The 19213-nt window shown below is 39.9% G+C and overlaps 2 pseudogenes; both read left to right on the top strand.

Moving 5' to 3' along the window:
• The first annotated feature begins 379 nt into the window (after positions 1-379).
• Positions 380-4899, top strand: LOC113100278 (mannosyl-oligosaccharide glucosidase-like; annotated as a pseudogene).
• A 6517-nt stretch (positions 4900-11416) lies between these two features.
• On the top strand, positions 11417-14107 carry LOC113100279 (early growth response protein 1-A-like; annotated as a pseudogene).
• The last annotated feature ends 5106 nt before the right edge of the window (positions 14108-19213 follow it).

Below are 19213 nucleotides of genomic sequence, written 5' to 3'. Positions count from 1 at the left end.
ATAGTTTTAGAGCTTAGATTATCCTAAAAAGGATGAATGATTTAATTACTATTATTGACATATAAGTGTTAGTCTATAGAAATAGTAAATGTGTAGTGTAAATGTGTACCCCCCAAAATGAAAATTCTAACTTTTCTAAACTTGTTATTCCAGTGTATCCTGTATCATACTTTTGTAGAACGTAAAAGAAGATGTGAAAATCATTCACTGTATGGTTAAAAACACATAAAATATTTTATTTTGTGTCAACTAAAGAAAGAAAGCTATTTAGGTTTTGAACCTGTGATTAGTAATTGCTGACAGCGCTTTCATTTGTAATTTTTTATTGAATGCGTCTGCAGCAAAACAAAAGCCGCTGAAGGACTTTTATTTTGAATAACAGTGAACATGAATCTACTATTGCCGTCAGCTTCACTAAGAAATGCGGAAGTGCCCTTACTGCTGATTAAGTTCAGTAGAGTACTGACACGTACGTACACAAGGTAACATACGGTAAAATATAAATCATGCGTGACTTGTTTTATTTGATTTCTCCATTGCATCGTTCACATTTATTAGAGAAATAATGCTAACTGCAGACGTGGTAAATAGACGCTGACGAGCTGAATCTCATTCATTCATTCATTCATCAGTTATTTCGCCCGTTCGTTTATTCATTTCCTCATTCTTTTGTTCAGCTAGCCAGCTGTTTATGCAGTTTGCAGTATCTTGTACACAGACAGGGTAACACTGTAGTCCTGTTGTAGGGGCTTATATTCCCGTTAATGCATTATTATAGGACAAAGAGCTTCTTATGCTGCAATCAGTGTGCTGTCGTCAAAACCTCTTGACTTGTGGTGATTTGCAGGTGCAATTGAATGACTGTTGTCCCCAGACCAGCTTGCTCAGGTCAAAAGAAAGATGGGTAGGCGAAGGAAGAGGGTTGCAACAGGTGATGGTGTACCAAACCCAAGAAAGGAGGAAAAAACACCAGCTCCCCCACGCAAGGAGAAGAAGAAGAAAACTGACATTGGGAAGGTGTTTATCAATATATCTATCGGTTTGTGTATCTTCAGTCTTATCTGGTTCTTCTATGCCCTTTATATGCGCTCATCCTTGGCCAGGAGGGTTGTGACCATGCACCCCTCTCCACGGGTCTTGGATGCTAATAGCTCAAGTCCTGCTGTGTCTCCTGAAAGATATTGGGGTACCTATCGGCCCCAGGTGTACTTTGGGATGAAAACAAGAAGTCCCAGATCTGTTGTGACAGGTGGGGTGATTCCGATGCACAGTTTATGCACCATTTCTATATTTTTACTTGCCTTTGTGATGATTTGAGGTTATTACAAGCCTGCATTTTTTTTTTCATTGATTTGATTAGGTTTAATGTGGATGCGTCAGTTTGCTGAAATGGATGGAAATATTAGGCACACTTGCGAACAAGGGGACCATTTGCTGGGCTATGGCTGGCTTATGCATGACGGAGTCTCTTTTGGAGTCCAGGAGGTCCATGACCGTGAGTTCACCCTGACCACAGAGTTTGTGAAGCGTATGGGTGGAGATCATGGTGGAGACTGGACTTGGAGGATTACTGCAAAACAACATGTAAGCAAAAAGTAATCCTCTAAGAATTTGTGTTTAACAGCCAGCACTAACTGATTTATTATTTTAATATTGTCAAATACAAGGATATTTAAATTCTAATATAATAGGAGTAAATTAGCACAAAGGTATAAGTTGTTTTCAATCCACTTAGCCAGGGGATGTCAGGGTTTTCACAGTCATGAAAAACCCGGAAATATCAGTGAATTTAAAAAAGATTTTAACCAAAAGAAAATAAATATATATATATATATATGTGTAGGTAGGTGTATGTATTTTACTGTCAAATATTCCATTGCAAGAAATTGCTCCTTATTAGGACAATCTCTAATATATTTATCCATTAAGCTGAAATTACTTCAAACATCATGAAAATTAATGCCAAAATTAATTGTGGCAACGTTGATATGTGAACAGGTTTAGGTATTTAAGAGGGTCACACATCAAAGGCCAATGGACTACAAAATTAATTCAATTAAATTTAGAAAATATACAATCTGCATGATTTTCTAAAGGTCAGACACTGTGTAAAGTATGGTAGAAGACGTAGTCTAGCAGATCAACATAACATCACTGCTTTCTGCTAGTACCATTAATATGACATAAAATGGTTCTGATAAACAAAATAATCATACAAATGTTTAGAATTATAGTTTATCTTAGTATCATCAATTGCTTCATCACATCAAGCATGTCTTTGCTTCTGATTGGCAGAGCACTGCTTCCTCAGCTCCTGTGATCTCGCTGATGTTCTACGCTGCTACAGATGTTCAAGGTTCTTTGCAGGCCCATGTAGAAGAGAAAAATCGCTTGAGTTCTGTGACCGGAACATCTGAGGAGCTTGGCAACTTCAAGATTACGTTTGGAAAGCCCACAGCAGGGGAAGGTGCTAGTGGCAAATATGCCAGGTATCTTACATTTCTTGTGCACTACAAGCTTTTTGTAGTACATAGGATTATTAACAATAAGAAATAGAGAGGATTGTAGGTTTTTAGCAATAATAAATGATATAACAGTTACAAAAAAATGTAAGCAATATTTACTATAGCATTTTATTATTAATAGTTGCTGATATTCGTTATAATATATATTATTTACTGATTTATTTATTATTTATCTATTTACTGATTCTCACATGAGGAAAAACAATTATAATAAAATAAGGTTTTCTGCCATATTTAATGAGTTAATAATTTTTTTACAAATCTTCTTTCCAGATATAATTACTTGCAAACTAAGAGCCCTGGTCTTGATAAGCTAACCGATATAGTGAAGAACAGCCTAAGTCACAAGTTTACTTTCAGTCCTTCCAAAGGTGAAAAAAGATCGTATTTTGCCGTGGATTCTTACAAAGTCACTAACCACCAGAACCAACAGAACGATCCCAAGATGGAGACCGATTTTGTGGTGCATCAAGTAACCGTACAAACCCCTTTCCAGATTGAAGTTTTGTTTGAATCCGGGAGCTTCCGAGAACGACCGAATCAGCTTGTGGGCTCGGTTCTCACAGACGAGCTGGAGAAGCGTAAGGTGGCATTTGATGAGAAGTTTGAGAGGTCATTTGGCCTCCAAGCTAAAGGGTTCACATCTTCACAGATCGAATTTGCCAAGGCAGCTTTAAGCAACATGCTTGGTGGCATGGGATATTTCTTCGGACAGTCGGTTGTCCAGTCGGCTTACAATGAGCACCCTGTGCTTTACCCTGAGGGTCCGCTGTTTACAGCAGTACCATCTCGCTCTTTCTTTCCAAGGGGCTTTCTTTGGGACGAAGGATTTCATCAGCTTCTCGTCAGCAAATGGGACACTTCGTTAACACAGGAGGTCATTGCGCACTGGCTTGATCTCATCAATGTAGAGGGCTGGATTCCACGCGAACAAATCTTGGATGATGAAGCTCGTGGCAAAGTACCATCTGAGTTTATCGTGCAGCACAACGAAAACGCTAACCCGCCCACGCTCTTCCTGGCCCTACAGGAGTTACTGGAACAGCTGGATGCTCAACCAGAGTTGTCGTCCTCTCAAACCATGATTCCTTTCCTGAGAAGGTTGTACCCAAGACTGCAGATTTGGTTTGAGTGGTTTAACACCACACAAGCTGGACCAATTGTCAACTCCTACCGCTGGCGAGGCCGGGACAAAGACACCAACCTTTTCCTAAATCCCAAGACCTTGACCTCTGGCCTGGACGACTACCCACGGGCTTCCCACCCATCTGCTGATGAGAGGCATGTGGACTTGTATTGCTGGATGACCCTGGCCTCTGGGATCATGGCAAATGTGGCACGGATACTTGGGGAACCCCACCAGGTGTATGAAAACACCCATCGTGCTCTCAGCAATAATGATCTGTTAAACAAACTGCATTGGTCTGATAATCTGCACGCATTCAGTGATTATGGAAATCACACTCAGGCGGTCTCGCTTCAGCAGGAAAAAGTGTTCGTGCCTCCTGGACAGCCACGGCACCAGTTCCCAGTCGCACGGCTGGTTCGCTCTGTTCGTAAAGCCCCTAAGCTGCAGTACGTGAATGCATTAGGCTATGTTAGCCTTTTTCCGTTCTTGCTACAAATTCTGACACCAGACTCGCCAAAAATTGATCATATTTTGCGGGACATTCAAGATCCTGATCGCCTTTGGACACCCTATGGCCTGCGCTCACTCGCGCGCTTCAGATCCCCTCTACATGAAGAGGAACACGGAACATGATGCCCCCTACTGGCGAGGAGCGATCTGGATCAACATCAACTACCTGGCAGTTAGAGCACTGCATCACTATGGCAGCACAGAAGGGCCATACAAAGAGAAGGCAGCTACCCTATATCAAGAGCTCAGGACTAACCTCATCAATAATGTTTACAAGCAGTATGTGGACACTGGATACATCTGGGAACAGTACAGTGATAGCACGGGCAGGGGGCAGGGTAGCCACCCCTTTACTGGCTGGTCGGCTCTGACAGTACTGATAATGGCTGAAGAGTATTGAATATTAGTAGCAGGTCAGAATCAGAATGCTTAATTAAGATGCTCAACTGGTGCCATATGTTTGTTAAAACAAAGTGTAATTCATTTTTACATAATTTATACAGCTGGTGGACTTTTTATTTGTTCATTTAAATAATATTGAAGAGTCCTGATATAATATTTCAGTTTTACATCCAGTTTAATGTGATTATATCCTCAGGTTTGAATCAGACATAACAATATCTTCTCTGTGAACCAGGAGGAGACCGTGCACTTATTCTGGACCATTGCTGTTTGGCTTCACTTAACAGAATAAATTAAAAACTTCTTATAAAATCGTTCTTCAGTTGAATTGAATCCTATACTTTATACTCAATATCTGTTTATGGTTTTTTATTTTTAAGTGTTATTTAATTTACTCTGATTATAAACTAGGATTAGAGATTTACTCTCTCTGTTCTGCATGTAATTCATGTGTTAGAATTTGAACTGAATTGGTTCAGTCGGTTCCAAACCCGTAAGACCTCCAATCATCTTTAACACAAATTAAGATATTTTTTATGAATCCCGAGAGCTCTCTGACTCTCCCATAGACAGCAATGTCAAAAAACTTTCAGTTGAGTTTTTTTTTTTTCAATATTAGTTAGATGTGTCAAAACATTTGAAGAAATGTTCATACAGCAAAAAATTAATAAAACAAATATAATGGTTGCTTTGATTATTGTTTTGCACTATATTCTTTGTCTGCACATGTAATTTGTCAAATGAAGACAAGTGGCTCTTCTGTGCATAGTTTACATTGAGAGTGAGCATCTTGCTTGTACTTTAACGCTTACACTGATGAATACATTGTATTTTGACAGTAAGGAGAAGTGCCATATTTAACAGGTTTCAACAAGATGATCAACTGACTCTTTGCCCGTGTGAGAGCGTTTCTGTCCAGTCGAATGAACACTTGACCTTTCCAGCCAGTTCTGTGTTGGCACTGAAAACTTTGCACTCATTCATCTTGTACATCCATGTTTTTATGGCTTAAATTGTAAGAATGTATGGTTTATATTGTCAAAAATGACCTGTTGTAGCCATTGAAGTATAAGCAAGTATATGCCAAACTACAAATCCTTCTTTTATTTTTTTTTATAGCAGGTTTAGCTTGTAATTGTAATCGTTTTAAGTGTGGTGTTGATGATGATCGGAGGGAAAGTTCAAAAGTGTTGACATCCCTCCGTTTACACACTACTGGTTGCGTCAGCAGTGTTTTGGAGACTTAAGCCTGTTGATGAGTCATGCTGTATTTGAGATTTTTATTTATTACAATTTTTATTTCATCTTTCCACACAATGAAAGAACCATGTGGCAACGTGAGCAACATGACGAATCATGCGAGAGAAGATAAACACACATCTTCCACTATATTTTCATTCCCCTTGGGCTATTGCAATTTGAAATGCATCTCCCAGCCTTTGTAGTTTTTGGTTGTTCGGTGTGACTAAAACACTCCATGCGCAATCCCCCTCCCTCTCCTCAGATGCACTGTAGCTACAATGGGATAATGGGCAAAACAGCATTAGTGAGATGTAACGCACGGGCATAAATAGATGAGTCAGAGTTCCTCCATTTGCGCATTGATGAGATCCCGAGCCTCTGTTTGCATCCATTGTTAAAAGTGGTTGGGGTATATTTACATGAGTCACACTTTCTTTTGCCCCATAATGGGACAATTATTGCATTACATTCTCAAAGCTTCCTGTTTTATGAAGTGTGAGAGTTTAATTTGCTGATTATATCAACTGATGGATAACAATGAAGCAGTTTATTCACACCTTGTTCAGTCAAGCTCTAAAGAATCAATATTATAGCTCGGAGAGTGTAATAACTGGGTACGACTGCTAGGGGGAGACATTTAGTCACACTCCTTGTGCCAAACAAATGTATTTTGTGACACTAGGACTGACAGTGCCGTCCTTCAAACAAGCTACTGTATCGACTTGTCCAAATCCTTTTAATAAACCAGTTTACATCCACACTCTCCCTCAATCATTCCACTTTTATTAGCCAAACAGACTGTGACGTTGTCGTCTCAGGCCCTCAGCTGTGTTCTCTTGGTTTTGTGTGGAATGAAGGGAGAGTGCTCACAGTGCCAGTGGGTAACGTCTTGTGTGTTATCCCTGACAGCGTTCTTTCCATCTGTCATAAGCACTTGTTACCTCAGTGAATCGAGTGTTGATGTAATCGTTGATACAGTGACGTTCAATGGCGAATATCTCCCACCACCACAGGCTGATATGTGTCCCATGGGAGCTTGTGTTGCTGATCAACAAACCCATGTATGCTAAGCTTTGCCAAGCGTTCACCCTTTAGCAGTGCAACCATCAAATCTCTCTCAGTTCAAACTCTTTCTTTCTCACTACTCCCCCTCCTGTAGCCTTTATGCTTGCTCACAATCTTTAGTGTAACCTCCAGACACTAATCTCGCGCATTCAATTCTAGGGCCGGTGCCCTAGTGCCACCCCAAAACCCAACCTCCCTTGGCCAGCGCTGGTCTGTGTGGAGATTATGTAAGCCTGCCTCTATAAATAGTGGCGCCCGGGATCTTTTGTCTTTACCTGCTCGCTCTTAGCCCAACAGTTTTATTTCTGGAGAGCTTGTGGAAGCAGTGCCATGCAGAGCGCCTGTTACCATAGTTACTTATGTTAGCGAGGAAAGAGTGAGAGAGAGATGCTACATTCTTATTTGGTTTCCTCATAGCAGCAGTGCAATCTGTTTGAATAGACTCATTCCTTTTCAGTCTGTAGTTGTCCCTCAGAAAAGGTGATGAATTCTTTTATAGGCTTTTACTGAATCACCTTGATGGGGTCAGTCGTTGTGAAGTCTACCTCCTGACAGAATACGCAGTGCTAGCTGCTCGAATTACACAGTTGGAAGAGGGCCGCCATGCAAGTGCACAATGAGCTTGTTGATTTCTCCAAATGGCTCAGGTGGCAGCTGGGGAGTTGAGGAAGAAGTTAAGGGCCTTGTCCCTGTAACAAGCAAGAGTGCTACAAGATGGAGCACCCTGCTGTGTAACAAGAAGGCGCCATGTCGCCGTGGTGCTAAGCTAATGTATCCTCATTTATCGTGATTAGATAACTCCAGGTAGCTGGAGGAGAGCCAGATTGGCCTGCTGGTATGCTCTGTAGCTGTGGCTCAGAGTAGAGAAGAGGTTGCTGGGAATGTGGGGGTGTCAGTCAGAGCGGGCGGGGAACTGCTGGAACCCTCCGCAGTCACGATCAGGAAGAAAGCCTAAGCTCCAGCCCCTCCCAGCCTGAAAGGCGAGGATGGATGTCCGGGGACAAGGGTGGGCGAGTACAAGGGTGTATTTCTGGAACTGCGAGGGAAACCTGCAGCTCGCAGAGTAGGGTTTCAGTTCGGCAATCGGGCTTTCCTAACCCCACTCCCACACTCCGTAGACGGAGGAAAGTGATAAGTTGCCGTTTCATAAGATCCGTGCCTTCTAAAAGGGGTTCAAGCACTGGAGCGTAATCATGCATGGGATTGTGAGTGAAAGCGAAAAGAAAGCTAAATAATTTGGCAGCGTGATGCAAGCTTGCATTGAGTCGTGTTTCCGGTCGTGGAATCTCTGATGTTAGCTCTCCCAATCCCTTTTTTCGATTTCTCATTGTTGCTATGGTTTGAGGAAGATGAGCCTTCATCCGGTGCCGTTGGGGGTTTGTAATGTGGGACAAACTGCAGAAATGTGATGTGGAGGGCGTATGATTCCTCTGCCTCTTGAAAACCTACCAGACATTCTTGAAAGTACTCCAAAGCCTCTCTTTTCAGAACGTCTTGATGCATTTCAAGCCCATAACCTTTGAACCTAAGCTTTTTGCAATAGTAACCAAGTTATTTTATTGTAATATTTTACATGATTCTTTGTTGCTCCTTTATATTGCTCTGTACTGTAAGATATTGCATTATTTTCCAACTTTCTCTTTTGCATTGCTGCTTCTTCCCTCAGCTCAATCATTGCCTTGGGAATTAGTCAAACTATGTGTGGAGACGATTATGCCATTTGATATTGGTGTTGTTGAGCTTTCTGCAAAATGCTGCATGAACAGATGGATCACAAGCATGAAAAAAAATAAGTGAAGACATAGTAGAGACACGATATTCATTTTATTTTCAAAAGCATTGCACTGGCAGGAGCTTATACTGACAAACCAATATTATCTATAGACATCTATTTTGTCATTCAGTGCTATTTAAAGACTGAATGGGCTTGAGATACCTGTAGATATTGCAGTGCGAGCTCAGATCATACGATGTTATCTTTCAAACAAACTTTTAAGAAAATACTGACAGATCCATGGTCTCATTACACTTTTACCTTCATTGCATTTCTTTGGTATAATAATCTTGGTAAGTGCAGGAATTACATAAATCCATTACTGAGCTCCGTGGCATTTTGCAGAGGCGAGAGGTGAGCGCTACTCGGCAGTTATCACAACAGCGTCTCAGTGTTATGAACTCTTTAAGAGGAGAGCTTTTTAATAGGTTTAGGTCAACTGGGAGAGACCACTGGAGGGGGGGTGGTATTAGGGGCTCGAATGGGGAAAGTGGAGATGCGAACGGTTACCTCCAGAAAATGTCAAACGCGTTGTTAAGTGCGATTTTGTATCATCATAATAAGAGGAATATTTTGTGCACCACTAAAGCCAATTCCATCGTGCATATGACTGCTTCTTTGTCATTGTGCATATGTATTTATGGAAACCTCGCCTAAATGGGTTACATGGCCAATCTTTTTTACTCAAGGCGGTTCCAAAATAAATGAAATATACTGCAACTGCCAATATTTTCAACTATTGTAAGCACATGCTGTTCAATAATAAAAAAAGCTATAGAATAAAATTAAAAAAATACAGAAATAGGTTTGGTGAACAAAGGATACTTGAGTAGGCATGTGCTAAATGAGTGCCTCGCTTTTTTCAGCCCACTGCTCAACATATTCTTCCTTGTCTCTTTTTGTCCTCCACTGGTGCTCCAGTGGCCTATGCAAAGTAATATTGCACAAGAGTGTCAGTCACAGCTATTACTGCTCAGTTGAATGGGGCAAACCACAGTTCTCAAGTGATTTTAAAGCCACCTGAACTTCTCATAAAGTTTCCACCTACCTATAACAGGACAAGTGGACATCATTGTCCCCAGTGAGTTTTTAACAGAGGTTTTGCAAACCATGCCATAAAATACTGCTTAAGCTTGAGGCTGTGTTTTGGCTCTGATCATTAGCTGGCAGACAATCTTGAACCACAGCTCAAGATGTATTTTGAGCTAATATGTTCCAAGGCACAGTTTCTAGATTAAACTGGATTTTGCAATAGGGAATTGCAGTTGTAGAGAGTGTAGCCACCAGTGTAGGAGTTTCCTTGTGCTACTGTTGTAATGTTTAGAACATTTGGCTAAAAAGCCTGAAAACATAACTTTATTTTATTAATCTTAAATCTAGTCTACTTTTTAGTTTTTCTGAAATGCCTTCTTAAAAAAAATGTTTAAATATTTTTCAATAACAAATCAATATTATCGTTCAATACGTCCAATATTGCTGTAATTCCTTGGTGAAATAGCTAAATCCTAGAAATTGGGATAGATTTGACCGCAGTACATGGGTCAATAACAAATAAAGATGTCCAAAATCAAGACATACATTTTATCTTACGGAGATGTTCCGTAAAAAGTTCAAAATCTCATTTTATTTTCTCTTAGAAAATGTAGTGACCTTTACACATCCTTTTAAAATTGCGACTCTTCATGACTTTTCATTCAGAATTAAAGACATGATCATGATATTTTTTATTCTTTGTAAAAAGGCAAAGGAAGAAGGGAACCGTTTTCATTTCGACTGTTACATTAGGCCAAAAGCGAGAATGTCACTGATATAGCAACGTACACAGACAGACTGCTTGCCGTGAACTATAATTGTAGAATGGAGTAGCCTGCTATTTCAAGAGGCGCTCTCCATGGTGCTGGACAACAGAGCACTTTTACCGTCAGGTTTGCGTGACAGGATGGCAGAGCGTCTCTACAATCTATATGTTTCAGGAAAATATTCACATTTGTCTCAGGGCAGTTTTAGCCTACTTAATGTTGTATTAAAAATGAGTTTTCTGTTCGATAATTTTATGATGTTCTATGAAGTGTATTTTGTCTGTATCAAAGTATATCAAGTCTAAAAGCATACGAGCTCATGTTTTGGAAAATTTACATTTTAGGAATGCAAATTACAAAAAATTAATGAGGTGAAAAAGTTAATAAGGTAATACTATAACTTCAGCTCAAAAAACGGGGGAGTTGATTTCCACGGTTTATGCTACATGTTGTATCGTACTTCAATGCCTTTGTACCATATAACTTATTGCATGCCCAAACGAACTCACACAATCAGTTAATTGTTACGCAAATATTTCTTACATCGCAATGCACAACAGCATGTCGTCCAAGTTTGTGATGTTTGTTAAATATATAGTAGTTAATTAGTTCAGTTTTACAAGTCGTTCCTAAAACGAAATTAAAGCAAACAGGCTGCAATTCGACGTCGAATTTATATATAAATATTTAACACTTTCTGTTCATTTTCGTTTGGAGCGCATTCAGATGTCTTTAAGAAAATGCAGCCTAATGCATAGTGCTTTAGTTTTAATTATCTAAGAAACATTCATAGCTCAAACCTTGCTCTCCGTCGTTCCCGTACATTTAACGACAATCTCGTTGAAGCGTCATAACCGTAACTCTCCTTTTTTGGGGAAGCCCGTCATATCCTCTTTCCATATATGGTCACGAAGATGACACGCAGCGGGGAATCCTCTCACTGGAGACAATGAATGGGGAGGAGGGCAGATCGGTGAGACGGAGTGTATAAAAGCCGAGCGAAGGGAAGCCGTTGGTGTGAGAATCAACAGATCTGCGCATCTACAGATAGCTGGAGAGCTATACTACCTTGACGCAGATCTTAAAAAGAGGGAACTCCAAAGTATTTATATTTCTTTTTTGGACGAACGCCTTCACGGACTTAACTGCGGAAAGGTTTTTGCTCTTTCTTGTATTTGCAATACCCCCTTATCAATAACCTGCTCGGACTGACAGCCACTGGAAACCCATTCACGGAAAGATGCTTAACAACATGGATTTGAACGCTCAAGATTCCTTCTACTCCCAGTTTGAAAACTGTAACAGTTCTGCGACAGGGATGGAAACTCACGGCTCCAAAGACACCCAGGATGTTTTCATGGATTCTAGAAGGACAGCACCTGCCCCAGTTTGCACACGGTGAGTTTCTGACAGATCTTTAAAAATCTTAGTGCTTTTTGTTATAGATCAGATTTCAGTTACTGCTGCATGAAAAATTATATAGTGCAAGTTCATTTAAGCCACGCATGAAACTATGTAGTTATATAACTGATTGCACATTTCACTTAAGGCACTGACGCATGCCTGTTTTTTTCTTCTCCATCCTAGGGGCGCCTATTACCCCCAAAACGGAGCCCACGAGTACAGATCAGTATAACTCTTGTCAGGGTCCGAAAGAAAGCTACACGACCTCCCTAGCTTACTCAGGCAGCTTCTATGTGGAAACATCTCAAGGAACACCTTGCAGCACGGAAACACTGCTCAACATGATCACCGAAATCGTTGGCATCTCAACGACCCCTGTGTCGGATGCGCATCAGTGTGCAGACGGAACGATGAACGCAAGCCGTAGCAGCTTCGGCGACGAGGGGGTCCAGACGCAGGCCTCCACCTGCACCACCCCTCCACTGTATTCCCCGGGACAGCCAGGCCACAGCTACCCGGACTCCCAGACCGCCATACAGGCCCAAGACTCTGCTGTGGCGCATTTAAACTTTGCCTCCTCAGCACAAGATGCGGAGCCGCTGTCTGAGAGCGCGACTTTCCCGGTGGTTATCAAAAATGAATTCGACAGCAGCTGCTACGAGTGGGGGACCTTCAATAAATCGTACTTGGATGCAGGCTTCCAGTCAGAGCCTTTCTCCATGTCGAATGGTTTTCAAACTGATCAACAACAGGTGGACGTGAAAGAACTTTTAGACTCTTATTCTCCTATTTGCACAAACCCAGAGATCGAATTCAAAGTGGAGAGTACCCTTAAACAAGGAGCAGTGCTTTGGAGATACTTGCACACAGGGCTTCAGCGCTCCCATGTTTAACTACTCCACTCCAGTTATGGATATCCCACCCACCAGTCTTTTAAAACCGACCATTTTTCCAAATATTGAACTCCAGTCAAGTTGCGACACAACCTACTCGACTTCCACAATAGACTCGGTACTGTATTCATCATTATTGCCGGAGTCTTTCGGTCAAACTTATACACGGGCTCAGAAGCCAAATCGTGCAAGAAAGAGCCCCGCTTCCTCTACTGGACCGGCCAAGGAGAAACCCTTCACGTGTCCGATGGAGACCTGCGACCGGCGCTTCTCACGTTCGGATGAGCTCAACAGGCACATCCGCATCCACACGGGACACAAACCTTTCCAGTGCCGCATCTGTTTGCGGAGCTTCAGCAGAAGCGACCATCTGACCACGCACACCCGCACTCACACCGGCGAGAAACCCTTTTCTTGCGACGTGTGCGGCAAACGCTTTGCCAGGAGCGACGAAAGGAAACGGCACGGTCGGGTGCATCTCAAACAGAAAGAAAAGATGGAGTTGAAGCCACAAGTTGTCAACGCGTGGCCGTTCACTCTGCCAGAGGCCATTTAAGCGACAGATGTGGAAGGCGTAATGAGCGCTCGTTGTGCGTGATGTCAAATCTTACCGTCTTGGAAGATTCAAGCTTACTAAAACAGTTGCTTAGGCTACAGATTACAACTCCAAAGCTCAAGTGAACGTCGTGGCAACTGATTCAATTGACCCGAATGAGCGTAAAGGTCCACTGAGGTGACATATCCCCTTTTCGCGAAATAGGGAATAGATAGAAATATGAAACTGGACCTCCCACATTGAACCTTACGTGCAGCTTGGGGTGTGTGCAGCAAGCGCATAAACTTAAATCAAGTGTTTTTTATTTATAATTTGTCCTCGACCATCATATTTCTCAATCGAGGAGCGTGTTTTGCAGAACACATGAACTGCAGTTCAGCACTTTCACTATGGAACAGCTCCAACCTCGACCTTGCATTGTAATGCGGCAGTAAAACGCACAGCTGGAATGTATTGCACTTATCTCCACTTTCGAACTTAAAAATGGTTTTAAATCGTGCTTTTGGTCTCTTCTATTCTAACGCTGTCACCTGTTTAAGAATTCTTTAAAAATGCATGTAAATGTTTACGTGATATTAATAATCACTGATAGATGCTTCATAGCACAAGTCAGATTTACCTCGTTTTACAACATGGTGGCATTATTGATTCATTTGTGCCAAGGTTTTTACAACGTATTTTCCCCTTTATATGTTTAATTTTGTTGCTATGCTCTATCGATTAGTAATTGTGTTGTAAAAATAAAACAATCCAGTTCTACTGTTGTCAAATTTACACAGCGAGTGGGAAGAAATAAATACATTTATATGCCAATGATCATTTGTATTTTTCTAACAAGTGCTACTTTTTACATTTTATTTTGAACTGAGAGACTATTTATATATTTTATTTTCATCGCGTCCCTTGTGTTATGGAAAACACAGGGCATGCATAAGATGTCTTGAATTTCTTCAGTCCATAATTGGAATGTATTAAGCCGTTTTTAATACCTTTGTCTGCCCTAGGTATCTGCTATTCAATAACAGGTACTCTCGTTTTTTTTTACCAGACCACAATTGTGTGTTATTGTGTGACCATGTGACCCTAATTCATGAAATATGAATTATCCAGTTCACGTGGTTCCTATATTTTGTGATGTGTTGAGAAAAAAGTAGAATAGCAATGGGTTCGACCCTGCGGTTGAGTGATTAGAAAAGCATACGTTGCTGCAGTTTTCAATAGTTCTTTCACATGATACTAGAACAGTTTCAACATGCCTTTCAGTCTAAAAGCTTTTGCATTGTACTAGCTGAATTATTCAATAGAGGTAATGGGGAAAATGTAGAAAATGTGAACTTGCCTTAAGTTATAATAATTATACTGCAGAAATGATTTTGTACATATCAAGACCGTTTATACGCAATACTATGGATGAACATTGATGTTTGTTATTTTTATGACGAATATTTATGAATAAAACAATTTCTTGAGGTGTTTAAGGAGAATGCTTTTCACTGAGAATTGTCATTCAAATGGTACGGCAAGAAAGATTTGCTATAAATGTTATTTTGTATATACTCCTCCCATCTGTCCTGCCCTTCTCATGCAGACATATACACTGGCTCTGAGATCTTGCAATCTGTCGCCAAGTGCTAAGCAGCAGCGATAGGGACTCCTCAGCATGTAGTCTGTCCTGTGCACATGACGCGTCCCCCTGGCAGTACATCACTGGCTCCCACTCCGATGCGTAAGAGCCTTCATGATACTCAGCTACTGTCAGTGATCAGCGTGTGATGGAACGTAAAAAGCGTTACATTACACTGTAATGTACACCGTAATGTATCATACTGTGGCATAGATCTCTTCTGATGCCATCACTGTCCTCTTCGGAACAAGGTGTGTCATGGATAAGTGTTTAAGTGCTGCTTTTTGTGCTGTAGTGGCTTTCTATGAATGATATTCACATTTTCAAAAGGGAGGAGAAGAGATGGAAGCCTAAACTCTTAAAAATAAATGTTCTTTATTGGCATCAATGGTTCAATGAAGAACCTTTCAACTTCAGGGACCTTTTTTCTATTCCAAAGAATACTTCAAAAAGTTTTTTTTTTTTTCAGTGTGTAGAACATTTAAAAAATCTAAAGAACCTTTTTCATTTAAAAGAAGCTTTTGTGAAAGGTTCCATGATGTTAAAGGTTTTTCATGGAACCATACCAAAGGATATATAATGGAAAAATATATTCTTCACACTAAGAAAAAATGGTTCTTTCCAGAACTGGCACAAACAAATGGTTCTTTAATGGCTTCACTGCAAATATCTCTTTTTGAAATTTTTTTAAACCAGAAAACCAGTCTTAAGTCGCTTGGGTATTTTTGTACCAATTGCCAAAAATTTACTGTATGGGTCAAAATTATCGATTTTTCTTCTATGCCTAAAATCATTATGACATTAAGTAAAGATCATGTTCCATGAAAATATTTTTTACATAAATATATCAAAACGTATTTTTTTATTTGTAATATGCATTGCTAAGGACTTCATTTTGACATCTTTAAAGGCAATTTTCTCAATATTTAGATTTTTTTTGCACCATCAGATTCCACATTTTCAAATAGTTGTTTTTCAGCCAAATATTGTCCTAACAAACCATACATCAATGGAAAGCTCATTTATTCAGCTTTCATATGATGTATAAATCTCAATTTCGAAAAATTTACACTAACCAATGCTCACAAAGTGTCAATTTTCCTCAACTGGGAATGGGAGAAAGGCTAAATTCCAATTGAAACCCTATAGTTCCATTAGCTCAACTCATTCTATTCCCCTCACTAAGTAAAAAAATAAAAATAAATAAAAAACACTATTAAAACTCAAGCTTTGGCAAAAGTTTTCCTTTGGGTTGATGGTGCTCCGTGTTTCTAAAAAAGCAACGGCCTACGTAAGACAGCCATATGTCTCATTCTGATATCAACAGCCACATAAGTGGTGTGTCAGAATCATTCCGAATCTTCATTGTAATGGTGTTGCAGGTATGATGTATTTTTGTAGGGCAGAACCCATTTACCATTGAAGTAAATGGGCTGTTTGAATTGGTCTTTAATTAAATTAAATAAGGTGAATATATTTCTTCACCTTATTTTATTCTACCACATAAAGTACATCAATGCCCCCTTGATTTTTCATTTTTTTAAGCTTTAAATGAGACAGAGGTTGTCAGTGACATTAAACATCATCACACCATGCAGAAAAACTCCTCTATAGAATATATATATATATATATATATATATATATATATATACTCTCTAGTCCATTGTCACAGTTTCATTGTCTTTACACTTACTCTCTTATAAAACTCAAACTTTCAGGAAAGATGTTTTTTTAATACAGACTGAAATGTGGCGTAGTCTATAGCATCTATAGCCTATATATTTAGCTTCCTACTTCTGCCAATTTTATTTAAGCCTCAACATTTCTAAAAATTACGTTAATTAGTGAAGATTTTCATATTGAACATTGAAAAATCTTACTGTGTTTTTGTTGAGGGGACCAGGATGATGTGTGAATCTCTGGGCTCTGTTAGCACAGGGTGCATAGCAAAAACTTGTACCTTTACCTCCCAAAAAATACATATGTTGCCAGAAGGCAGTAAATTAAAAGAAATATTAAATGGAAATATAAGCTTGGGCAGAATTGCTTCTTTAAAGCTGCATTACGAGGATTTTGTTTTATCAAATCAGTGAACACAGTCATCTATTTACATTGAAAGGATTAAAAAAAAAAGTTTAGTTTGCTGAATTTAGCCCAAGAACAATTGATAAAAGGCCGTTCTAGCCTATATAGGCAGATTCATTGTTTTAAGTCTCCAGTTCGCAGTCAGTGAAATTTCTCCATGTCCGTTAAATTAAGTGTTTGTTGTATGACGCGTAACAGGCCCGACTTTTAAAAGCCGGAGGTCTCGTTAAGTGTTACTAGCTATAAAGGTCTCAAGTACACCTTATTAATCATAGTTACACTTCAGACTAAGCTAAAAGACGATGCGGCCGCTAGATTGATCCGTCCCAGTGCAATCATTGCGTGATTTTATATCCACCTTGACGATGTGTAGCCGGCATAGCGTGGTCCTCGGGTGGGCTTCGTAATCAGGGTGCATAATCATAAGCTACTGATGGCAATCAGCCTTAGCGGATTAATTCGTCGGATGGCTTCCCGGCCCGACGGTCCTGTCTCTGATCCTGAAGAAGGGTGTGGGTGTTTTGGAGAGTGCAAATGATTAAGATGGAGAAGTGGCGAGGTAAAAGAGCTCGTTATGCAAACATTTAAGTGTTTGATTCTCACCATTGTTCCGAAAGCGAATTTCTTCATTAGTATTACTGGTCAGGGTAGACACTAGTGGATGGATTCGAGAACTTGCCGAGGTGTTTTTATTCCGCACTAAATGGCGAGTTAATCCAAGGGGTCAAGGAGTCTTGTCCAGGCTACCGCTGTTATCCACGGTGAAACATCACTATGGCAACAAGGGTTAAGCGTCACGGTGCGCCAAAACGGAATGGAGAGGTGAACGTTTTGAGTAAGATGAATTGCCTGAAAGCAATTCAATCACATGGTGGAACAGCTCGGAGCTGTCCTTGATGGTGCGGTGGAGGCAAAGAGCCTTTAGACCCCAGAACAGTTCATTTCAAACTGTTAGGAGTTAATGCAATTCAGTCGGTATAATAATGAAGCAGGAGAATGGTAATTACAAACAAACAGGCCTTATGCATGTGTTTTTGTGCGTTAGACTATCTGCTGTAAATGAAATATTATTTGGTGTCCTTTTTTTGATAGGGTGTAGAGCACCAGTGAATGAAATTTGATGTTAAATGCTGATGTTTAAAATCATGCTAGGATTTTTCTTTGATTTTAAATGTATAATGTTAAGAAGAAACTATTGTTTATATAACTGGAATGTGTGTAAAAGTAGGAAAAAGTACATGTCGCCAGGTGGAATGAGCTAGTTGACGGAGAAGACTGGATATTTAAGAAAAAATATTTTTATAATAATTTATTTTTAGATATGTCATTGGGGTAACACTAATTGCCTTTGGTCACTGCTCACTGTGGCTTTCTCTGAGTTTGTAACTTTCATTTGAGCTTGACTACAGATGCTCATGTGGGCAAAAGTTTTGCTTGTAATATGTGTAAGGTGCATGAAAAGCTAATATTGCAGTCGGATTACTAAGAGTATTACTTGACTTGAGTGAGTATTACATCACCATTAGAACTGTCCAAATACAGCACTTATTAAACAGAAAAATGCAACCTAGGATTTAAAACTTGAGCCTTAATTTTGGACCTGCCTGGGCAATGCATCTGATGTGGGGTTAAATGTCAGGATACAGTGTTAAGAATAGACAGATAATGAGTGTGAATGCTACTGTTACCATATTAATTCAAAATTTAGCTCAAAATAGATATTCAGATTAAACACAAACTATGAGTGTGCAACTGCTGGAGCCAACTTTTTGAATGAACTTTTTAGTCACAATCCAAACTTGATAAGCTGCATCAATTTAAACAACAGTTCAAGTTGTGTTTTTTAATGTAAACATACATTCCAAGTTGTAGAAACTTTATTAAAGCCCAATATAAAGTTATTCGTCCCATTTACCCAACACATTAAGCTAAATGCAAAAATACCTATCCACCCATAGCAGACATTCATAGTTAAAGTAAAAAAAGTTGAGAGGCGTTAAAAGTAAAAAAAAAAGTCTTGAGTAGAGGCCGTTACCCTGTCCTCCGCGGGACAGTGATTGTGGTGTGGCTGACATTTGTGCCGTGGTAATGAGGCTTGGCCAGCAACGGCTATGTCACTTTGGGCCACCCATGTCAGCGTGTGTCAGAAAGAGAGGAAGAGGTAAAGAGAAAGAGAGGATGAAATTGGCTGAGATAAAAAGAAA

Source organism: Carassius auratus, unplaced genomic scaffold, assembly GCF_003368295.1.
Source record: "Carassius auratus strain Wakin unplaced genomic scaffold, ASM336829v1 scaf_tig00217217, whole genome shotgun sequence".
Lineage (NCBI taxonomy): Eukaryota > Metazoa > Chordata > Actinopteri > Cypriniformes > Cyprinidae > Carassius > Carassius auratus.
Note: the sequence above shows the minus strand (reverse complement) of the source record. Positions and strands in the feature narration are given on the sequence as shown.